Below are 23090 nucleotides of genomic sequence, written 5' to 3'. Positions count from 1 at the left end.
GGGGATGGCCCCGCCCAGAACACTCGCCACCGGCGCGCCGTCTCGCTAGCGGACTCTACTGTTTTCCCGCTGAGAGCGATAGGGCCTCCTGATGAACATGGTAACCAGCCTCATCATTACTGGCCCTTCGCCACCAGTGACCTTTACAACTAGCGTACTCAGCACGCCAAATTCTCTGATAACCCTAGGGATTTAATTAACCTGTTAGAAACTGTCTTGTTCACCCATCAGCCCACCTGAGATGATTGTTAACAACTTCTCCAAGCCCTTTTTTTTTACCTCCGAGAAAAGAGAAAGGATCCAAGGGCAAGCCATAAAATCAGTGTTGGGAAGAACAGAGGGCCCACTTGATGAACAACACCGGGCCCGTATTGAGGCACAACTTCTGTCCACCCGTTCCCCATGACAAGTTAATTCCTGGGGCGGGAGAGAAGCTCTCCAAAACTACCGTCAGCATCTCCTAGCTGGCTTGAGGGGAGCCACTCGAAAGACTACCAATTTGAGCAAGGTAAGCAAGGTCCTTCAAGGACCTGAGAAATCCCCTTCTGCCTTTCTGGAGCGTCTGTTGAAAACATACCATACGTATACTCCAATTGACCCAGATGCCCCTACAAATCGACAGGCAATTAATTTGGCTTTTGTTACTCAGTCGGCCCCAGATATTAGAAAGAAACTGCAGCGGATGAAAGGATTTGAGAGAGAGAATAAAAAAAAGTTGATGAGTGTGGCGATAAAGGTGTTTAACAATAGAGATCCTTTTGAGGATAAAATGGTTAAAAAGATAAAAAAGGAGAACATTACAGCCTTGGCAGATAGAGGTTTTATCTGAAAGGAATACAGAAAAAAATAAAAAAAAAAAGATTGGTGAGGCCAAGGTGGAGATCTCCAAACACATCCACTGACTCCAGAAAGCCAGCATCTTGATCCCTTGCTAGACAGCCTGGAATACACCACTGCTTCCCGTAAAAAAGCCTGACACCTCAGACTTCAGACAGGTACAAGATTTATAAAAAGTAAACAGCCAGGTGGAGACTGTTCACCCAACAGTACCAAACCCCTATACTGTGTTGAGTCTCGTCCCTCCCGGTCCTGTGTGGTACTCAGTATTAGACCTTAAAGATGCATTTTCAGCCTGCCTCTAGCACCTGTGAGCCAGCCCCTCTTTGCCTTCGAATGGACTGACCCAGACACCGGAACAACCGGACAGCTGACATAGACCCGGCTGCCGCAGGGATTCAAAAACTCCCCACTCTGTTTGGAAAAGCTCTCAGCAAAGATCTGCAAGAGGGAAAAAAAAGTGTTTCCCCACGTGACTATTCTTCAGTATGTTGATGACCTCCTGGTGACGACTTCAACTGATAAAAAATGCATTGCAGCCACCAAGGGCCTCCTGAAAGCCCTCCAGAAACTGGGATATCAGGTGTCCTGAAAAAAAGCTCTACTCTGCCTGATCGAGGTAACCTACTTGGGCTATATTCTTAAAAAGAGAAAAAAGAGGCTGGCAGAATCGAGAGTATCTGCAATTCTCCAGATTCTGAAGCCAGGCTCATAAAAACAGGTGCGAGAGTTCCTAGGGGCAGTTGGCTATTGCAGGATTTAGATTCCTGGCTTTTCTGAGATTGTCAAACCCCTACATGAGGCCACTGCGGGAGGAAATACACCCCTCGAATAGACTGAGGCTTGCCAGCAGACATTTCAATTGCTTAAGACTGAACTTGCATCAGCACCAGCCCTGGCATTGCCAGAATTAAACAAGGCCTTTACCTTGTATGTGACAGAGAAAAATGGGGTGGCTAAGGGAGTGATTACTCAGCTTTTGGGGCCATGAAAGCGGCCTGTGACGTACCTCTCAAAAAAGCTCGACCCGGTGGCCCAAGGGTGGCCTAATTGTTTGAGGACAATAACAGCAGCAGCTGCTTTAACCCGAGAGGCTGACAAATTGACCTTTGGACAGGATTTAACTTTGATCACTCCCCATGCCATTGAGCCCTTGTTAAACAGCTCACCTAGCAAATGGCTGTCTAATGCCAGACTGTTACAATATCAAGGACTCTTATTAAAACAGCCACACATTAAGTTTGCCACCACCGCTGGCCTCAATCCGGCTACTCTACTCCCAAAATCTGACGAACAAATGCCCATCCATGATTGCCGCGAGACTCTCAAAAACTCGAGGGGAGGACGTCCAGACTTGACGGACCAGGCCCTCCCCCACACAGAGATAACGTTCTATACTGATGGGTGCAGTTTCATTCGGGATGGTGTGTGGTATGCTGGAGCAGCGGTGGTCAACCAGGACCAACAGGTAAAATGGGAACAGGGGCTACCTCAAGGGACTTCAGCACAGAGGGCTGAGCGGATTGCTTTAACTAAGGCTCTGGAATTTAAAAAAAAGGATGATGGCTACCTTACGACACCATTTTGTCAGCCAGGGATTAGCCCAAAAGGCCCAGGACATGGTGAGATGATGCCCCACCTGCCTCAAGGTAAATGCTAATTGGGTAACTGGGCCCCCTGGGGTCCAACACAGAGGACTAACTCCAGGAGAACATTGGGAGTTGGACTTTGCTGAAATAAAGCTGGACATGTATGGGTACAAATACCTGCTAGTTTTTGTAGATACATTTTCAGGATGGGTGAAAGCATACCCCACTAAAAAAAAGACAACAGAAGTAACAGTTAAAAGGCTCCTGACAAAAATAGTTCCCCATTTTGGTTTGCCCTTAGCTCTGGGGTCCGACAATGGTCCAGCCTTTATGGCTAAGATATCTAAGTTAATTAGTAATATCCTTGAAATAAAGTAGAACCTACACTGTGCCTATAGGCCTCAAAGTTCAAGACAGATAGAAAAAACAAATCAAACTTAAAAAGAGATTCTGACTAAATTATGCTTGGAGACTGAATTAGGTTGGGTAGAGCTTCTCCCTTTTGCCCTCCTCCGAATGAGGTGCACTCCCAAGCCTCCCCTCAATCTGGCCCCCTTCCAGATTGTTTATGGGCGATCTCCCCCAATCATTCCATTAATAGATATAAAATTAAAAAAAAATTTTCCCACCTTTGACTCCTTAAATCCTTAAAAGCAGTTCATCAGCTTCAGTCAGAGCTACATGAGACATTACCAAAAAAAAAAAATGATGACTAGTCCAAAAAAAAAACCCTTTACAACCTTTACCCTATAAGCCGAGAGATTTGGTTTTAATTCACAGGTTTGATTCCAAGACCCTAAAACCTCGTTAAAAGGGACTGGTTCCTGCTGTCCTGTCAACTCCCTTGGCGGTAAAGGTGGCTAGACATTCTGCCTAGATACATCACAACCATCTAAAAACAAGACCCCCCGTAGACATCAAAAAAGACAAATAAACGGTTATCAGCCAACCAGGTGACCAAAAGCTAAGACTAAAATGGATTAGAGATGTTTCACCTTAATGATAATATTCTCTGAGACACTGACATTATTGCCCCCAAAAAGACTAGATCACACACACAAAAATATATAGATTCAATTGGCTAACTCGCTTGACTTGTCTGAATTCTCCTTAAATGTTGATGTAAATTTCCATTATGTGCTGAAAAGCTGTCTCATTCCGGTATACACCTCTTTAAAATTAATATGACCCTATACCCTATTTAAGGACATCCAAAAAAAAAAAATCTTACTTACCTAGATAGTTATAATTAGAGACATGACACCTGCTGTAAACCTAAAAATGCTGTCAAATTATATACACCCAATGTAATTATGTCAAACAAAACTAAATGTGCTATGTATGAAAATTATACAACCAAATGTTTGAAGATAAAACGGTCAAAAGAGATGTCCTGCCATATAAAACAAAAAATTGTGTTTAACAATTGCCATATCTCCCTGCCCACAAGACGGTTTTATACCTATAAAAAAAAAATAACCGTTAATTATATTCCAACAAATTTAACCAAGACCCGTTGCTGTTTGAGTCGTCTAGCTGTAGTGTTGCCAGAGTCTCGTTCATCGGAAAATACATTAACACTGTACAGCTGATGGTACTCAGGTCCCAATACCAGCCAGTCTCTACAGACCTAATAAAATTAACCCCCAGAGGCCCATGATTGGTCCTCTATAACATCATGAGAAGGGGGGAATGTGAGACCTGAGCGACTCCATTTTAAAATTTTGGCCCCATTTTAGAGTAAAGGTGGCCTGGACATAAATTCTAGTTCCAAAAAAACCCACAAGATGCACTTTGGCCACCTGCTTGTGATAATGTCCAGCAGTCCCCTAACAACTAGCCTAGCGACAGCTAATCGGTAGCTGCCTCAATGTCCCAGATGCTCTTCTCGATGGCCTGCAACAGCTAATCAGTAATTACCCCAAAACCCCAGTATCCCAGATGTTCTTTTCGATGACTTGAGCAGCCGTTTGCAGTTCAGCGCGCAAGGCCCAGCCAATTAGGTTTAAACTTTCAAAACTTGCTAAATGCTAGCCAATTGCGTGATTTGCATGTGATTTGAAACCCCGCGCCTTTTCAAAACCCCACGCCTTGCTGTAACCTCTATAAAAACCCCTAATGTTTTAGAGTCAAGACTCTCAATCTTGACCCGCTGCATCGGTGACAGTTGAGAGTCCCTGCTCGAGCTTAAATAAACGACCCTCGTGTGCTTACATCGAAAACGGCTTCCTGGGGGTCTTTGGGACTTCGCGATCTGGACACAACAATACCTCACAAAGAATTTCTCGTGCATTTATACTTACGCCACCCAGCCTGGCCACTCCTGTTCCCCACCTTTGTTCATCCCTTTGCACTGGTATTTTTTAGCAGTTCCTCTCCTAAAGAACTGTTCACACATCTCGGACAGCAAGGGAACAAGCAAGCAAGCAGCCAGTTACAGAGTCAGCCAAGGGCAGATGTATGGACGAAGGGACTCACAAAACGGAAGACGGCAATGGCCTGATTCAATGGGGTCTAAGCTGGCTTTGGCAGAGAAATTGCTCTGGCTCACTTAATGACCTCAGTGCCACTAGTGCCAGACCCCTTGTCCCCAAGGGATGAGCAGTGGTCCAGACAGGAGCTAGGAGGGTCATGTAACCAGCCAGCAAAGACAATACATTCAATGCTTTGGGCTGTAGTAGGAGCTGACTATGGCTTCCGCATTAACAACTGCCAAGTGTAAAATTCATAAAGAATTTTGTGGGCTGGGGATTTAACTCTAGTGCCTTGCCTGCCTCACATGCGCAAGGTCCTGAGTTCGATCACCAGTACCAACCCCCCCCCGCAAAAAAAAACACCCCAAAACAAGAATTTTGTGTAGAACTTCAGGACATTGAGGCTAATCTTTAATTCTCTTGGACTGGGATAAGTTAGGCACTTCTGTGACACTAGCTGCTCTACTTGGAAATGTAAAGGGAGAGATCTTCCTGTCATCACACTGAGGCATACGCCATGCTGCAGTGTGAGTGCAGGAGGTGCTAAGGGGCTCCTGGTTTCTTTGCTCAAAGAGCCACGAGACGGTCCCAACAACTCTGCAGCCACTCTGGTGGTGACGGTGACCCAAAGCCAAGCAGACCTGCACAGCACTCATCAGAGAAGCCATGTAGGTGCATACGCTGAGAATCAGAAGCCAGAGGTATAGTGACCTGGGCAAGCCACCAAGGTGACCTTTCAAGGTCATTTCCACCTAGAAGCCCTTTGATGACAAACAGTGCAAGAGACGAGAGGGTCACATTCTTCCAAGAGAAGTGTTGGCTCCTGAAATGTTCCTAGAAAGGCAGCATCCTGGAGACCCATTTAAGAGGGAAGGTAGATAAAACTGCCAGACCACAGAACTATCCTGCCAAGTCAGAAACAGATTTAACAGGCATAGCTTCGGGCGCCAAGTAGAACAGGGTGCACTGTGAGGGTCAGCAGGATGGCAGGCTGGATGACAAGGAAATGGAAAGGCAAGGATGCACACGAGGACAATGGAACCTTGCTGCAGCGAAGGCAGCACAGCTACATGTCCACACAGCGAGAGGTCTGCTGGCCCAATCCAGGCATGATTCCCTCTCCCCTTCTCGGACTGGATGGATGGGTGGTGTTTCTCAGCACAAGAAGGAAAGATGGTGCTGAGAAATAAAGAGGTGGTGGACAGCTACAGAACAGAAAGAGGCCAGGTGAACCCTTCTGTAAGGCAGGTTTATACACAGGGTGGGTCTGGATGGGCAAACATGTGGGGTCATCATGCAACAGCAGTGGTACTTCGGGAGAAGGGAAGAGATGGGATAGAGGTGGGATGGGTGGTCAGGAGGACTCTCGAAGTTCCAGTTCTTAAATACTAGACAGCAAGGAATAGTTTGGTCTGTGTCCTTTAGTGAAGAAACCGGATGCTCATTTTCTGTTCTACATCCACCTTCTCCAAAACCTTGACAAATTCTGTGAAAGATATGGCACTGTCCCCATCCTGGTCAGCCTCCTGAATGGTCCTGTCTGCAATGCTGCCCAGCTGTTCATCTGAGATGTTCACGCCAGCCATCATGCATAGCACCTGTAACAGCTTGTCACAGGAGATCTTGTTATCTTTATCCAGATCGTACAGCCGAAAAGCAAAGTGTAGTTTGTTGCTTCTGCTGTTGAGTGGTTCTGGCCCATTCACATCTTTGCTCTTTTCATTATCCTCAATGGGTCGGAAATGAGCCAAAGTTCTCATGAATCCACGGAAATTTACCTGGTCATCTCCCTCTGGAAAGAAGGCATTGATGATCCGGTGCCCCAGGGGGTTGATGGCAAGTTGATGGTTGATCCTCTGGAAATCTTCCCGGCTGAGGGTCCCGTTTTCTCCTTTGTACAAGCTGGTGAATCGGCTGTAGAGGTGAGTGATCTGACTGTGGGAAAACCCGATCTCTTTCTTGATCTCCTCAAGCTCTTCGAGCTTCTTCGTCCCTCAGTAACGTGGAGGCCCGAGACCCCATTCCCGTGCCAGGAGCTCCTCCGGGAGTGGCGGCGCCTGAAGCGACGGCGGCAGTAGGGAGAGAAGAAGGGAAGAAAGGGCTAGGGGTCAAGAAGGGCTTGTCTTTCTATTTTAAAATTTTTATTAGTACATATTTTCAGCATATCATGCTTACACTCTTTGAGTGGAGTTGGTGCGTGTACAGAACACATCTTAATTCCTTCTCTCATCCTCTCTCCCTTCCCTCATTAAGGAAGCTGTCTTTCTTCCAATGAATGTTCTTTGCGCTTTTGCCAAACAACAAATAGATGAATGTGCCCACGATTGTTTCTGCATCCTCTATCCTGTTCCATTGACCTCATGTCTGTTTTGGTGCCACTATCGTGCTGTTTTTATCACAGTGGCTTTGTAATGTAACTTCAAGCATGGAATTGTAATGTCTCTCACTTTCCTCTTGTTACCCAGACTGCTTTTGTTATTCTGGGTCTCTTCTGGTTCCATATGAATTTTAGGGTTGTTTTCTCCAGTTCTGTGAAGAATGCTGTTGGCATTTTTGATTAGGATTGTGTTAAATCTGTATATTGGTTTTGGAAGTATGGCTGTTTTGACTACATTGGTTCTGCTTATCCAGGAAAAAGAGACATCTTTCCATTTTGTGGTTTTTTTTTTCTTGAGACAGGATCTCACTGTGTAATCCAGGTTGACCCTGGACTCACTTTGTAGCCCAGGCTGCCCTCGAACTCTCAGTGATCCTCCTGCCTCAGCCTCTCTACTGCTGCGAATACAGGCGTGCACCACCACACCCAGCCATCTTTCCATTTTCTGATGTTCACTGCAATTTCCTTTTTCAGAGTACTGTCATTGTCAGTGTAGAGGTCTTTCACTTCCTTATTTAGGTTAATTCTTAAGTATTTTTCTTGGTGCTATTGTGAATGGTATTTTTCCTATTTTTTTTCCTCAGTGGGTTTCATTATTAGTGTACAGGAACACTATTGATTTTTATTTGTTGATTTTGTATCCTGCCACATTACTGAATTTGGTTATTGATTCTAAGAATTGTTTGGTAGATTTTTGGGGCATCTTCTATGTAGAAGATCATGTACTCTGCAAATAATGATCATTTGACCTCTTCCTTCCCTATACATATCCATTATTTTATTTCTTTTTCTTGCCTAATTGCTTTTGCTTGTGTTTCCAGTGCTATGTTGAACAGGAGTGGTGACAATGGACATACGTGTTTTCTTCCTGATTTTAGAAGGAAAGCTTTAGGTTTTCCCCCATTTAATATGGCTTTTATCAGATTGAGATAAAGTCTTTCAATACATGTTTTCTTCAATATTTTTATGTGAAGGGATGTTGGATTTTTTTCAAAGGCTTTTTCTGTGTCTATTTAGATGACTCTGTGATTTTTGTCCTTCCTTCTGTATTGTAGTGTATTTATTGATTTGCATATGTTGAACCAGCCCTGCATCCCTGGGATGAAGCCTATTTGTTCGTGATGCATGATCTTTTTGATGATTCATTGCATTCTGTTTACCAGTACCTTGTTGAGGTTGTTTGTATCTCTATTCATTAAAGAGATTGGTTTATAGTTCTCTTTTTCATATGGATCCTTACTGGTTTTGAAATTAGGGTAATTCTAGCTTCCAGGAATGATTTGGGGAGTACTCCATCCATTTTCTTTGATCAAAGAGTTTAAGGAGTACTGGAGTTAGGTCTTCCCTGAATTTTTGTAGAATTCTGCAGTGAATTGATCTGGACTTGGGGTTTTCTTAGTTGGTAGGGTTTTTATTGCTATTTTAACCCAACCCTAAATTCCAATTAATCTTAGACCTGTCTTCTTTGGGTCATCTAGTAGCTGTCAGACCCATTGCTCATGATCTTTTATTGTTGTTAACATATTTCTCATTAACATGTTCATGACGGGGCTGTAATTTGTCTTCCTGCCAGCTGGCTCTGATTTTAACTTGATCATCCCAGGTGGCCGGGGGTTTGGCTCAGTGGCACTGTGCCTGCCTTGCAAGCACAAGGTCCTGAGTTTGATCCCCAGTACTGCAAAAAGAAAAAAATTAGTAGCTTGATCATCCTAGTGGGTTGAACCGCCAGTGGTACCTGTATGAAAACATGGCTGTCACAGTGGCCAAAAAAGGCCAAACGCATTATGACGTTTGCACACTGCACCAATCATCTGCCTTTGTGTATAAGATGTTTTATAGAAATTCACAGAAATAAATTTCTTTTAATTTAATGAAATATATTTGTTGCTTATTATAATACATTTTAAGGGGTATGAATAGTATTAATTTACATTTGGACAGTAATTATTCAAATTCAAGCCACTAACTAGATTTGGTCCACTTACACACTTTTAATTAATTTTATTAGTAAAAAGGCCAATACAAGTGATTGGATCTATTTGTGGCATCAGTGGTACAAGCCACCGTGTGGGACAGTCAAGCAGTACCACTGGTGCTTCCAGCAAGCAGGAATGTGGTAATCGGTCACTAGCAACAGCCCTGACTTCTGGTTCTCACATGGATCACTGCTGCATTGTTCTGTTTAGCTCTGCTAGCTTTTAATTAGCATCTCCTGTAACCTCACTGATCATTTTATTTGGCCCACTATCTGTTGACTGATATCTTCGGTGAGCTTGCTAAATGACTTATTGATCTGTTTTTTTATCTACCCCCCCACCCCCCCGCCAGCCTCATGTCACTGCAAATAATTTGGTTGTGTGGCTTTTGGTTTCCTCCCTTTGGATGCCTCATGGATCAACTTTCGGGCATTGGGAGTTTTTGAATGCATTTTGTTGGCTTGTTTTCCCAAGTTTCTGTTTTTGTCTGGTTGGTTGTTTTCTGTTGAGGTTTGCATGTGATTGTAGTGGAGAGCTTTGATTCTAGTATGGAGACTGCTTTAGTTAACTTTTCAGTAGACATTCTTCTGGGTGTGGGTAACTAGGGGTCTTTGCCTCTGTCCCAGGGGCCAAACTGCTTCATTTATTTGATCGTCAGCCTGTGGGAAGCCAGTTTTCCCAGCACCATTTATTGAAGAGGCTATCTTTCCTCCAGTGAAGGTGTTTGACTCCTTTGTCAATGATAATGTGACTGAGTATGTTTGGAGTTGTTTCTGCATCTTCTAATCTGTTCCACTGATCCTCGGGGTTTGTTTTTTGTTTTGTTTTGTTACCGGTACCATGCTGTTGTGGGTTTTTTTTGGTACCAGGGATTGAAGTTGGGTCCTTGCACTTGTGCAGCAGGCAGCGAAACCACTGAGCTAAATCCCCGGTCCTGTTGTTTTTTTTTTTTTTTTAATCACAGTAGCTTTGTAGTATAATTTCAAGTCCAGGATTGTGATGCCCCCTGCCTTGCCTTTGTTGCCCAGAATTGCTTTTGCTATTCTAGGTCTCTTCTGATTCCAAATGAATTTAAGGATTGTTTTCTCTAATTCTGTGAGATATGCTATTGGTATTTTGATTGGAATTGCATTAAATCTGCATAACAATTTTGGAAGTATGACCATTTTCACTCTATTGGTTCTTCCTACCCAAGAACAAGGGATATCTTTCCATTTTCTGATATCCTCTTCAATCTCCTTTTCCAGAGTACTGTAGTTTTCATGTAAAGGTCTTTTACTTCCCTTTTTAGGTTGATTCTTAGCTCTCTCTCTCTCTCTCTCTCTCTTTTGCATGCTATTGTGAAAGGTACTATTCCCTAATTTCTCTCTCAATCAGTTTGCTATTTGTGTACAGGAATGCTATTGATATTTGAGTGTTGACTTTGTATCCAGCTATGCTACTGGATTTGGTTATTAACTCTAGAAGTCTCTTAGTGGAGTTTTCGAAGTCTTCTATGTAGAGAATCATGCATCTGCAAATAATGATAATTTAACTTCTTTTCCTATCCTTAGTTCTTGTATTTTTTTCTCTTGTGTAATTGCTCTGGCTAGTGTTTTCAGAACCATATTGAATAAGAGTGGTGACAGTGGACACCCTTGTCTTATTCCTGATTTTATTTATTTACTTTTTGAATAATAATAAAGCTTTACTGGCTCATTTTTCTCATGATTATATAAACATATAAATCTTAGGGTCAGTGATTTAGCCCAGTGGTTTCTCTGCCTGCCCTGTAGGTGCAAGGACCCGAATTTGATCCCCAATGCCAAAATATATATATATATATATATATATATGCATATATATAAATCTTGAAAGGGTAATACTGTTGATTAGAAAAATCCATAAAAATAAGAGTTCTACCACATCATATATATGCGCTCATTCATTTTGCGTCTCCACTCCCCCCACCAAGCAGCTTCCACTGAATCTTTTCTTTCTTGTTTTGGAGGCAAGGTGTCACGAGGCAGTCTAGCCTGGGCTCAAACTCCTGAGCTCAGGCAATCCTCCCGCCTAGCTGGAAGTACAGGTGCACGCCACCATCCAAGCAGCTTTCAAAGTAGAATTGGAAGACATAAAAAAGTCTATACTTAGGGACTAGGGATTTAGCTCAGTGGTTCTGCTGCCTGCCTCGAAAACCCAAGGTCTGGAGTTTGATCCCCGGTACCAAAAAAAAAAAAAAGTCTATACTTCTCATGTGAAATAACGAAGATACTGAGAAAATAAACTTTAAAATAACATACTCTCAAGCATTAATTAATAAAATTTTTAATTACTACTCAAGCTAAGAGGCTCCTCTGGGTCCTCTTGCAGTAGGGGTCCGCGGATCAGAGCAGGGGCCTGTTGCAACAGCGGAAGTGGTCTTAGGTACGAAACAGGGCTGGTGGCTCATAGGTGGTGTGCTGTGTCCTCGTGGGGGACGACTTGTTAAACAAGGAGAGCACACTGATGGTGTGCAGGAGCTTTTTGAAGGCCCTAGGGAAGGTCCCCAGCTCTGCCACGTCCCTGGCGACCTGTTCCTCCATCCTGGCCACGCTGCCGCCCACCATGCGCATAAAGGCCTCGAGCTTGTCGATCTGGCCGTAGATGCGCCTCATCTCCCCGGCCTTGGCGCAGACCCGGGACACGACTTCGCTGACCACTTGCAACGAGTCGCCACGGATCATTTCCAGCATGCCCAAGAACTCCTCCACTCTGGCTAGAGGGTCTTCGAGGCTGGCGTCCAGGGCCTCCACCTCGGGCCGCGCCCTTCGCCCGGGGAAGCAGGCAGGCGGTGTAGCCCGCGGCGGCGCGGCGCAGCGAGGACAGGTCGCGGCTGGGAGAGCCGTCCTAGGCGGCCACTTCCTCCCAGGGCTCCGAGGGGCTGCTGTGGCTCTGCGACACAGCTTCTGGTGCGGCGCCCCCTTGTTCCTGATTTTAGAGTGAAAGCTTTCAGTTTTTGTCCATTTAGTGTGATGTTGGGTGTTGGTTTGACATAGATGGCTTTTATCAGATTGAGATAAAGACCATCTAATCCAGTTTTCTGTAGAGTTTTTTTTTTTTTTTTTTTTTTTTGTACCGGGGATCGAATTTGGGTCCTTGCGCTTGCGCAGCAGGCGGCGAAACCACTGAGCTAAATCTCCGGCTTCTGTAGAGTTTTGGGGGTTTTTTGTTTTGTTTTGTTCTGTAGAGTTTTAATCACGAGTGGATGTTGGACCTTGTCAAATGCTTTTCTGCATCTACTGAGATGATCATGTGGTTTTTGTCCTGGGCACTGTTAATATGGTATATTACATTTATTGATTTGCATGTTGAACCATCCCTGCATCCCTGGGATGAATCCTACTTGGTCATGGTGTATAATCTTCTTGATGATTTGCTGCATTCTGTTTGTCAATATTTTTTGAGGACTTTTACGACTATGTTCATTAGGGAGATTGGCCTGTAGTTCCCATTTTTGGTTGGATCTTTCTCTGGTTTTGGTTTCAGAGTAATACTTGCTTCCAGGGATGAATTTTGGAGCTTGCTTCCCTTTCACTTTTGTTGAAGAATTTGAGAAGTAGCAGGAGGTCTTCACTAAATTTCTTGTAGAATTCAGCAATGAATCTGTCAGGGTCTGGGCTTTCTTTGTGGGCAGGTTTTTATTACATCAACAATTTCATTGATTGATATTGCTTTATTTAGAATTTTTATATCTTCTTAATTCAGCTTTGGTAATTCATATGTATCCAGGAATCTCTTTTTTTCTTCTATGGTTTCCATCTTATTAGAATACAAGTTCTCAGCCACCTCCACCATTGCCTCCTCGGCCTGGGCTGTTCACTGCTGCATGAGGAAGCAAGGCAGGGCTCCAGGAGATGCCAGGGAGCCTGACTCAGTGACTGAGGACAAGACGATGGAGCTCACGATAAGTAATCATTTGTGATTGTCTCCAGAAAGAGGCCATCTATCAAAAAGAAAATGACTTGTGGGGGCAGGGATTTAGCTCAGTGGTTTCGCCGCCTGCTGCGCAAGAGCAAGGACCCGAGTTCGATCCCTGGTACCAAAAAAAAAAAAAAAGAAAAGAAAAGAAAATGACTTGTGTATTAAATATTTTGACCAGTGATCTGAATCAGATCAAGTGGAATTTGTGGAGCATCTTACTTCACGAATGTGTCATTACCAGCATGGGCAGATTAACTCTTACCTGAAGCCCATGTTGCAGCAGGATTTTATCACTGAGTTACCAGGGCAAGGTTTAGATCACATAGCAGAAAACATTCTTTCCTACCTGGATGCCAGATCTCTGTGTGCAGCAGAGCTGGTATGCAGAGAATGGCAGCGAGTGATCTCAGAAGGAATGCTTTGGAAGAAGCTTATTGAATGAATGGTACACAATGATCTTCTATGGAAAGGACTTTCAGAAAGAAGAGGGTGGGATCGGTACCTTTTAATTCAGAACACAGAGGGCTGGGGATTTAGCTCAGTGGCGCCACTGCCTGCCTTGCAAGCCCAAGGTCCTGAGTTTGATCCCAGTACCAAAGAAAAACAAAAACAAAAACCAGACCCACAGATGGCCCTCCCAATTCATTTTATAGGTCATTATACCCAAAGATTATTCAGGACATAGAGACTACAGAATCTAACTGGCGTTGTGGATGACACAATTTGCAGAGGATTCAGCGCTCCTCTGAAAATAGTAAAGGTGCCTACTGTTTACAGTGTGATGATGAAAAAATTATCAGTGGCTTACAAGATAATTCTATTAAGATCTGGGATAAAACTAGCCTGGAGTGTTTAAAAGTGTTAACAGGGAGCACAGGCTCTGTCCTCTGTCTCCAGTATGATGAACGTGTCATTGTAACTGGCTCTTCAGAATCTACAGTGAGACTCTGAGATGTGAACACAGGCAAAGTTCTTAACACATTGATCCATCACAATGAGGCTGTGCTGCACTTGTACTTCACCAATGGACTGGCAGTGACTTTTTCCAAGGAATGCTCCATTGCTGTGTGGGGTAGGGCTCTGCTGCTGATATCACTCTATGCCGAGTCCTGGTTGGCTACCGTGCTGCTGTCAATGTAGTAGACTTTGACGATAAGTATGTCATCTCCACCTCTGGAAACAGGACCATCAAAGTCTGGAGCACCTGTGAATTTGTGCACACTCTCAATGGGCACAGGTGAGGCATTGCCTGTCTCCCGTACAGGGACCGCCTGGTGGTCAGTGGATCGTCAGAAAACACCATCAGGCTTTGGGATATCGAATGTAGTGCCTGCTTAAGAGTCCTAGAGAGGCATGAAGAATTGGTCCGATGCATCCGGTTTGATAATAAGAGAATTGTCAGCAAGGCCTATGATGGGAAAATTAAAGTTTGGGACTTAGAAGCTGCCCTTGAACCTCGAGCCCCAGCAAGCACATTGTGTTTGCACACCTTGGTGGAACATTCTGATTGTGTGTTTTGATTACAGTTTGATGGTTTCAAATCATCAGCAGCTCCCATGATGACACTATTTTGATTCGGGATTTCTTAAATGTGCCTCCTGGTGCCCAGAATGAGACCTGTTCTCCCTCCAGAACATACACTTAAACCTCCAGATAACAGTCTGCACTTTCACCCTTTTCAGGGTTTCCTAGTCTTCAACTACTGGCTACATGGTTACCAAATGCCTATGGGAGTTCATTCACAGCTGAGTTATGAAGTTGGACTGGTTCTAGACCCTGGGTAGATGCAAAGCAGACTCACTCTTCAAGTACTGACATTTCTCACCTCTGATCCGGGATCTACTTTGAGAAGGATACTTTAGCTTCACCAACTTCCAGTAGAACAGAAGCCCACTTCCTACCCCCATCCATGAAAAAAATCATGCTTCAAATGTAAATTGTTCATATAAAGGAACATAACAGTCTGTTTTACAGAAGTAGATTGACCATCAAGAGAAGACTAGAGGGTCCTGGGATTTAGCTCAGTGGTTCCATTGCCTGCCTCGAAAGCACAAGGCCGAGTTTGATCCCTGGTACCAAAAAAAAAAAAAAAGAAAGAAAGAAGACTTGGCCTCTAATTTATAATGCTTTGCACTTTGGTCTGATATTAAGAAGCAGCATTCGTCTTCAGTGAAATTTTGGGTCCCAGACACCTACCCAGAATGTCCAGGGCTTTCCTTTCAGAAGTTAGCATTCTCCTTTTGACTGTCCAAGTCATTATGAATTTTGACTTGTATTAGGAATATACACGGTGGACAAAGGAAAAATCTCTCTGGATTGTTTTAGCAATATTTTTTGGATTACACTTTTTTTCTGTACTAGTTTCTTTTAATTTAAAGAACTATCAGCCAGTTATATAATCTCTCTACAGGTAATATGTCTCTTTTCTTTTATTAACTGTTCTTTGCTCCCAGTCCTCTCCTGATATTTGGTAGAGTAACACCTTTATCCGTGCTTACCTCGTAATTAAAAATATTGTATCCACGGGGCTGGGGATTTAGCTCAGTGGTTCCAGCACCTGCCTTGCAAGCACAAGGTCCCGAGTTTGATCGCCGGTGCCAAAAAAAAAAAAAATTATATCCACATGTAGCTATAATGTACATAACAGTTTAACCTCAAGATTGCTGGAGTTGGGGCCCCTGTGCCTGAGACATTAATCCAGATTGTCTTTGGACTTAGGATTGATGTGGATGACCTAGAACCCTTCCTGGAGTATTCACACAGTGTTTTTATTTTGTTGCTGTCATTGTGTGTGTGTGTGTATTGTTTTTAATGGGAATCTTGTTATAAAATCTAACTTCTAAAGTTTGACACAGAAATGTTTTATTTGTTGTGTAGGATATGCAATAGAGAGGTACCTTAAATATTTTTGTTGTTATTTTCCTCATAAATACTCCTGAGTACTAGTGGTCACTTCCCATAGGATTCATTCAGCTTCTTTGTCAAAAGCCATCATTCTGCGTAGTAGTAAGCCCGAGAAGGGAAGAATGAGAAGGCCCTATGGACAGGGCCTCCCACTCTGGAGTTCCCAGCCTGGCCCTCTCAGGGGCCACAGGGCCCAGGGTTGTGCTGGAGCCTATAGCGCAGGTCACACTGCTCTGGAGGGCTGTGTGGAGGGCAGGGCTTTCCTGAGTGGGGCCAAGCCCAGGCCCAGAAGTCCCATCCCAGTCAGCTCTGCTCTTACCCATTGCTGCGGCCCCTGCAGGATCTCAAAGCTCTCAAGTGCTCTGCAGCCCGAGCCTAGAATAGCACTGTTACTTTGATCATGTATGGGAAGGATGTTGCCATTCGGTCACTGTTCCCTTTTCCTCCTTCAGTATTAGGTTTAGGGGTTTTTTTTTGGTACTGGGGATTGAACTTGGGTCCTTGCGCTTGAGCAGCAAGGAGCGAAACCACTGAGCAAGGAATGTCAATCCCGTTTTAAAGGACTAATAAGCCACCTCCTGTGAACACCCCCTCTTCTAGAAGAAGCAAACTCTACTCCTAGGAAAGGCCCCTGGGCTCTGTCCGTCCTTTGCATTGAGAAGGGTGTGGGGATCAATGTGTGTGCGTGTGATTTGTTTGTTGAGTTAGTCTTGCTTTTTAGGTTTTCTTTTGCCTTTTCAATTTTTCTTAAATATATCCTTCTTGCTCATATCTTACTAATTTCTGTTTTTGCGAGGTTGAGCCTCAAAAGTGTAAAAATTAAACCTCCATTTGTAAGGTGGATGCTGTAAGCTTAACAGTGGTTGTGAAAGCAACTTGACTTTGACTGCTCTTCATGTTACAGCTTTCACGTCAAACTGGCTAGGAAGGCCCAGGGGAAAGGGAGGAGAGGCAGAGGCGATTTTTCTGAACGAATAGATTATTTTTGTTTTTGAACGATTAATATAGAAGTTCTTCTTGCTCCTTAGGAAACCATGGCCTTTGAATATGCACACAATCTTTGAACTGTGCCTACTAAATTATCCATGGGGACTTTGGCACCCAAGGAATTCCGACTTTCTGGGATTACAGAAGTAATTCCTGGCCATAGTCTGAACTTTATTTTGCTAACCATAATTGAGCAACTGTAAATTACTGCTATATTAATGTTTTAAAGCACTTGGATAGTCTAATTTTAACTTGTAATTAATTATGTTTCCCAGTTATCTGTTTGAAATAAATTTGTGTCTGAACAGCTATTGAAACTGTTAAATTGTACAGATATTATTCATTACAGCTTTGTACTGTGCAATGTGCTTAATAAAAAATAAAAAGTTTGACTTTTGTCCAATAAATTCTTAAGTAATGTCAATTAAAAAAAATACACATTCTCAAAGTAGGTATTGATGATCTTCTGCATTTCTACAGGATCTGTAGTGATTTCACTCTTTTCATTCCTAATGAAATGGACTTCAGTCTTTTTACTTTTTTTTTAATAAGGTTGTCTAAGGTTTTGTCAATTTATTTACTTTTATTTTTATTTTTGGTACCAGGGATTGAACTCAGGAGCTGGAGCTTGCGAGGGAGGGATAGTTGCCACTGAGCTAAATCACTGGCCCTGTCAATTTCATTTAATCTTTCACAAAACCAACTCTTTGATTCATTGACTATTAGTATTGTTTTCTTAGTTTCCATTGTATTAATTTCTGCTCTGATCTTTGTAATTTCCCCCTTCTTACAAGCTTTGGGCTTGGCTTTCTTTTCTTTTTCCAAAAGCTTAAGGTTCAACATTAGGTTGTTCATTTGGGCTTGCTCTTTTTTTTTTTCCAGGTATGGGAATTCATTGCTATAAATTTCCCTCATAGGACTGCTTTCACTGTGTCCCATAAGTTCCAGTTTGTTGTGCTGGCATTATTGTTTAATTGTAGAAACTGTCTAATTTCTTCTTTAATTTCTTCTGGGACCCATTGGTTGTTCAGGAGGATGTTATTCTATTTCCATGTGTTTAAGAAGTTCTTGTGGTTTCTTTTGCTGTTGATTTCCAATTTCATTGCACTATGGTCTCATAATATGCATAGAATAATTTCAATTCCTTTGCATTTACTTAAGCATGTTCTATGGGGTAGTATGTGGTCTATTTTGGAGAATGTCCCATGTGCAGCTGAGAAGAATGTGTATTCTGATGTTTTGAGATAGAACACTCTGTAAACATCTACTAAGTTAATTTGTTCAAAAATTTTGGTTCAGTTCTGATATTTCTTTGTTGATCTTTTTGTCTAGTTGATCTGTCTATTTGTGACAATAGGGTATTGAGGTCCCTCATTACAATTGTATGAGTACCTATTTGATTTTTTTTATGTCCATGAATATTTGTTTTATATAGTTAGGTGAGCTGGTATTTGGTATGTATATATTTATAATTGTTATCTGTTCCTCTTAGATTGTTCCCTTGATAAGGGTGTAGTGACCTTCTTTGTCTCTCTTGATCAGTCTTGGCTTGAAATCCACTTTGCAAATAGATTAGCTACCCCTGTTTTTTCCAGGTTCCTGTCACATGGAGCATTGTTTTCCACCCTTTGACTTTCAGTCTATGAATTTCTTTTTGAATCAGATGTGTTTCTTGTATGCAGCATATTGTTGGATCTTGCTTCTTCATCCATTCTGCCAGTCTATTTCTTTTGATTGGTGAGTTGAGACCATTTACATTGATGGTTATAGCAGATATGTATTGACTTATCCTTGTCATGTTATTTTTCTGTTGTTGATTCCCCACCCCCCTGCACCCCGTTTAATTGATTGCTTGCCTGGTGGATTCATTCTGTTGGGCTTCATGGAGTTGTAGTCCTTGTTACTTCTTCCTAGTATATCCTTCAGAACATTTTGGAGTTCTGGTTTAGTGGTCATCAGTGTCTTCAGGTGTTCTTTTTATGGAAGTGTCATATTTCTCCATCAATTTTGAAAGATAGTTTTGGGGGTAAATCAATCTGGGTTTGAGGTTGTTTTCTTTTAGGGCTAGAAATTCTTCACTCCAAGCTCTCCTTCACTTGAGGGTTTGTGTTGAGAAGTTTCCTGTGGTTCTGATGGACTTTCCTTAATAGGCAATTTCTTTCTTTTCTATAACAGCTTTAAAAAAAACCTTTTATCTTTTTATTTTAAATTACAAAGGATGTCATTTACACTGATGAATCTGTATCTGACTAGAAGTGCTGAGGGGCTGGAAGGTGACAGAAAACAAAGACAACCTTTGCATTGCCTTGTCTTCTAAAATGAAAACTGCACAACTATTAACCAACATTGAATAGGATAATTTTAAACAGTTCATGGGTCAACAAGATAAAATTCTTTCTAGACTAAATCCAAAAAAAAGTGCCATAGCTCCAGTTGGGAGGGAGGAAAAACAAAATCACAGAATATTTATGATAGCAATACAAACAGGATCCTAAGCAACTATACAAAAGTGGTTGCCACACTGTAGAAACAAAGACTTTAAATTCTTGCCCTTCTGGTCTTCTGTGACTTCTGTGTGTTGGGACCCTAATGTCAGTGTTAACCACAAATGCTAAGCTATAGGACAAACCCTAGAGAAAGGCAAAAAAGCAGGTGATGAAATACAGTGACATAAAAATGTGGTAGAGAGGGAAATACAGTACACACATACACATTTATGTTATTTGGTTCTGAAAAAAAGAAAGGGTGAAGGGTTTGCTTCCATCTACCCAAAATGTATCCAACAGCCTTTAATAGATTTTTTTTTTGGTACCGGGGATCAAACTAGGGTCCTTGAGCTTGCAAGGCAGGCGGCGGAACCACTGAGCTAAATCCCCAGCCCTCTAATGGCCTTTAATATCCTGTTTTTGAGTTGAATTTCTGAAATGGTGACTATTATATGCCTTGGTGTAATTTTTTTTTTTTTTGGTACTGGGGATCGAACTCAGGTCCTTGTGCTTGCACAGCAGGTGGTGAAACCACTGAGCTAAATCCCCAGCCCTAGATTTTTTTTTTTTTTTGATGATGATGGTTCTTTGGAGTTCTATATGCCTTACTTATCTGTATGTCAATTCTTTTTCCCTTCATGGGAAGTTTTCTGCCAATACTTCTGTGAACAGGTTTTTTATGTCATTTGTGCTATCTCCTGGTTTTGTATTGATGCCAATGAATCTTGTGTTATTCATCTTTGCATCATTTAGCAGCTCTTGGATAGATTTCTTGTGGTCCCTTACTTTTTTTAAAGAATCTCTCTTTTCAGGATCATTAACCACAATCCTGCCTTCTATATCTGATATTCTGTCCTCACATTGGCTCATTCTGCTGCATTTATGTTCAATGGAATTTTTAATCTCCTGGACATCTGTTTGAATTTGTTTCATAGAGTCCATTTCTTTCCTCTGTTGGGCACTCATGGTTCCCATTATTTTCCTAAGCTCCTCTATCTTTTTGTTGTTTTTGTTGTTGTTTTTGATACCAGGGATCAAACTTGAGACCTTGTGCTTGTGAGGCAGGCAGTGGAACCACTGGGCTAAATCCCCAGCCCACTCCTCTATTTTTTTATCTGTATCTGCTCTAGAGTCACTAACCATGTCTTTCATTATGATCATCATCTCTGTAGTTATCTGATAAACTATTTCTGATTTTATTTTTTTCTCGAGTCTCATGCATCTGATTTGTTACTTCTGCTGATAACACTTCAGAGAGTCCAGGTGGGTAGCTTTGAAATTGTCTACCTTATTGTCCCCTAGATTTGCCTTTGGTGAGCTGGAAGTCTGGGGTTGCATCTTGCTGAAGTGTATTTTCATTTTCTATTTTTTTAGTTTAGTTCCTGGGTTGATGCCTATAAATTGCTTATGGGAGGTAGCTTTATTGCTAGCATTTAAAACCTTTAGGAAATGACTACTTCCCAAAGATGTCTTCCAGGAGTAGCTGGCTTTTGGTTTTTGTGTCTATTTCAAGTTCCTACCTCTGCATTTTATGGGGAATGAGAAGTTGCTGCCTATTTGGCCTAGCCCCTGGTTCTTTGCCACTGGCCTATAGTATTGTTTATGACCCTTAGGCAATCTCAATCTTGGCATACAAGGAAGAACAACTGATTAGAACAATTGTCACCTTGACTAAAGTAATGCAGTCAGTAATAACACAGCCTAGAAAATGACAAACTGTGGTAACTGTTAATTTATCACCTTTAACCAACTATATTTGTGGTTATATAACAAAATCTAAAACAAACCAGAAAATTGTATACAGTAAATATACCCTCAAAATGGTGATTTACCCACAGGAGAGAAAATTTAAAAGGGGTTAATGGGAAGAAAATAGAGAAATAGAAGAGGAGGAAAAGATTACAAGCAAGGCTGGAGGACAAAGGCAGATTACAAAAGAAGACAGAAGGGAAAGAGAGAAGGAAGAAATAAAAACAAGAAGAGAACAGAACAACCAAACTTTTATGAAAACAAGAACAAATAATCAAGGAAAAGAAAACAGAACAAAAACAAAAACAAGAAAATGTAAAAAAAAAAAAAGAAGAAGAAGAAAAGAAAAAAAATGTTCACTTTCAGGTATATCTCTCCTGGTAGACAGAGTGAGCAGACAGAGCCTGCATCCATGTTGATTAATCTGAGTAAGCCAGCTGTAGATTTATGGAAGGTTAGTGAATAATTTCAGCAAGCCTGCACTTTTAGTTCTGAAGCTCTATCTGGTTTCTGGCTGTGAGGCTGGAACCCAATTTGTTCAGCCTGCAACATTCCATGTACCTCCTGCCTGGTTGAACTCAGCTCCCTGCCAGCTTGAACTTGGCTCCTTGACTTCTAGCTGACCTGGACTTGGTTCTGCCACTCCCTATTGAGCTGGCCTGCAGCTGCTCTGAGTTCTGAGCTCAGTTGGGCCCACTCCAAGATGGTACCAGCCAGTTACCCTGTCCTGGGGCACATCTGAACCCAAATAACTCACCAGCCACTAAAGTCTGCTGTGTCCACTGCTTCATTCCACTGGTGTGTTTCTCTGTGGAAGCCTCTGGGGTCACCAATAGTCACCATGCATCTGCAGTTTCAAGCCACCCCTTCCACACAGTGAGTCAGGGCTCAGGAAGAAAGTGCTGCTTGCCACCTCCTTCTTTTTCATTGAAGTCTCTCTCTTCACTCTCCCCACAGGCTTTAATTCTTGCTTCAGATCCTTGCTGGATCCTAGGAACCTATTTCTCTCCTCTCTTCCTCATGTTGCTATATTCCAGCATCTGGATTTAGCTCAGTGGTTCCACCACCTGCCTCGCAAGCACAAGGTCCTGAGTTCAATCCCCAGTACCAAAAAAAAGGACATTAATAGTGTTAGAGAACAGTTTAATGAAAGAAGAAAAATAGTAAACAGCGCAAAATACACGAAATAAAGAAAGAAGGGCTGGATATGGTGGCACATGCCTGTAATCCCAACACTTATGAGGCTGAGGCAGGAGGATCACCATGAATTCGAGGCCAGCCTGGGCTACATAGTGAGCTCAAAGCCAGCCTGGACTGCATAGTGAGACCCTGTCTCAAAAAAACAAAACAAACAAACAAAGATAAATAAAGGGAGGGACCCAAAACTCACTGAAGGAAAGATAAAAATAGAAAAATCATTGAGTTGAAGAAAAACATTCTGTTTTTAAATGAATCATTTATTTCCAAGATCTGCAGTTGTGGGATCCAAACAGTCATAATTTTCTCTTCCCAACTTTAGGGCCTATGGGTACCAGAGCCCCTCTGTCTGTTCACCCCAGGCTGTGGTTACTATCCAAGCCAACACATGACTTTGCTCCCAATGGTGGGTAGGAAATGGGATCATCTTTCTGGTCTTTGCTGGGTGCAGACCCCAGGACAGGGTTTCCTGTGGACTGTTGGATATAATGTTAACAGTCTCAGGATCTGGTTGCTTCTTTCTCTGCACAGGTGTTTTCACTATCCACAATCAGATCAGTTGGTTAGTCCTC

The 23090-nt window shown here is 42.4% G+C and overlaps 1 protein-coding gene and 3 pseudogenes across 1 annotated transcript in view; 2 read left to right on the top strand and 2 right to left on the bottom strand.

Annotated features, from left to right (window-relative positions):
- The window catches only part of LOC101714266 (3-galactosyl-N-acetylglucosaminide 4-alpha-L-fucosyltransferase FUT3), a 38424-nt gene that overhangs the window by 3149 nt on the left and 12185 nt on the right, over window positions 1–23090 (top strand). The window lies entirely within an intron of this gene.
- On the bottom strand, window positions 6007–7009 carry LOC101708754 (calcineurin B homologous protein 1 pseudogene; annotated as a pseudogene).
- Window positions 11559–13439, bottom strand: LOC101713570 (biogenesis of lysosome-related organelles complex 1 subunit 4-like; annotated as a pseudogene).
- Window positions 13658–15665, top strand: LOC101713921 (F-box/WD repeat-containing protein 11 pseudogene; annotated as a pseudogene).

This window comes from Heterocephalus glaber, unplaced genomic scaffold (genome assembly GCF_053883595.1).
Source record: "Heterocephalus glaber isolate CG9 unplaced genomic scaffold, H.glaber_assembly_v1.0 deba00001760, whole genome shotgun sequence".
Taxonomy (NCBI): domain Eukaryota; kingdom Metazoa; phylum Chordata; class Mammalia; order Rodentia; family Bathyergidae; genus Heterocephalus; species Heterocephalus glaber.
The sequence above is the reverse complement of the archived record's forward strand: the minus strand, read 5'-3'. Positions and strand labels throughout refer to the sequence as shown.